We start from the raw sequence: 1764 nt of genomic DNA on the forward strand, positions 1-1764 counted from the left end.
TATATACATGCATATAGGCATAAAGACATCTATTATATTATGCAGAGATAATTTAATAAAGAGTCAGATCCAGAGTTTATGAGAATCCTAAGCAGCTATCTTGAATCATGATGTCATTTACCACCAACATCCAGATTCCTCTTTTGTTACTTAGAAGTTTAAACATAACATTAATTTTATCTTAATAATTCAGTAGTAGTTCTAAGTATGAATCGCCATATCATGCTATAGTTATTCACAGAGCACAATACTAGAAGAAAATTTTCTTATTATCATGTACTGTTAAGTGTTGTGAGTTTAAAGGGAACATTTCACAGAGATATCAAAGCCACACACTACTTTGAAACTATTTGTTCATCACTGACAAATACCCATCATTTCATTGGAAAACAGCTTAATATGAGAGAACGGAGGAAATGAACTGTGGCCTAGAACCATGCCTCATATTTTATAAAATTTCAGTAATATTTAGCCTGCATTATTATCCTGCTCATTGAAGTTATTTTTTTTATTTTCATATTAAGAATAGTACTGAGATCACTGGATGTCTTTTTGGGATGAATGGGTTAAGGAATGCATTATACTTCTCATACATCTTTAATCACGTTAACAAGCATACAATGTGTTTTCAGGTTTCCATTGCTGTAACAAATACACAACATAAATTGACTTATAAAGAAACAAGTTAATTTTGGGTCATGGTTTCCAAGGTTTCAATCCGTGGTTTGTTTGGTTTTTGCCTTGGGTACACAGGAGGGTTGTTCAACTCATAGTGTTCAGAAAGAAGACAGACAGACTAAGGTCGTCAAATATCCACAGGTACAAATCACTAATGACATAAATTTCTCCAACTAGGAACCTTCTAAATGGTTCAGCACCTCCTATATTATGTTATATTTAAACTTGTAAATAACAAAAGAGGAGGGCTGGGGATTTAGTTCAGTGATTCTGCTGCCTGCCTGACAAGCACAAGGACTCGAGTTTGATCCCTGGTAGCAAACAAACAAACAAAAAAACAAAAGAGGAATCCGGATGTTGGTGGTAAATGACATCATGATTCAAGATAGCTGCTTAGGATTCTCAATAAATCTGGATCTGACTCTACTATTAAATTACCTCTGCATAATATATGTCTTTATGCCTATATGCATGTATATATGTAGAGATACACACACATATGTATATATATACACACAGGGATGCATACAAACTCACACATAGACACATGCCTGCACACTAACCCATACACAACAATCCATGTGGGGTTACAAGTTAAAATATTTAATCTACGCATATGACCTATCATTCAGGTTTTAAAGTTTACATTTAAAGTGGTAAATATGATTAAATTGGCTGGGTGTGGTGGTGCATGCCTGTAATCCCAGAACCTCCAAATAGTGGCACAGTTGGAAAACAAAAAAAACAAAACAAAACAAAACAAAAACCCTTAATTTCTGGAGATTAGAGTACACTTAAGATTCAAATTATAGCAAACAGTGGGTCAAAAGGTGGTTATAGCTTAATAAAGCCTAGTGCTATTGTATTCACTCTGCGTGGAGGAAAGCATCACTTTTTATGAATCATTTTTAGTGAGATTTTTGTGGAGATGTTGGATTTTAGAAAAATAAAAAGAACAGGGATTCTCTATGGTATGGAGGATATCTGCTCACAGAGCCTGGGGCGGGAGATCTGGAGCATGTGGAAGTGTCAGTGTTGAGAGTAAATCAAGAAAAATTAAAAATAATGGTTATCTTTACCAGATTA

This window comes from Fukomys damarensis, unplaced genomic scaffold (genome assembly GCF_012274545.1).
Source record: "Fukomys damarensis isolate Sample0158 unplaced genomic scaffold, DMR_v1.0_HiC HiC_scaffold_24, whole genome shotgun sequence".
Classification (NCBI taxonomy): domain Eukaryota; kingdom Metazoa; phylum Chordata; class Mammalia; order Rodentia; family Bathyergidae; genus Fukomys; species Fukomys damarensis.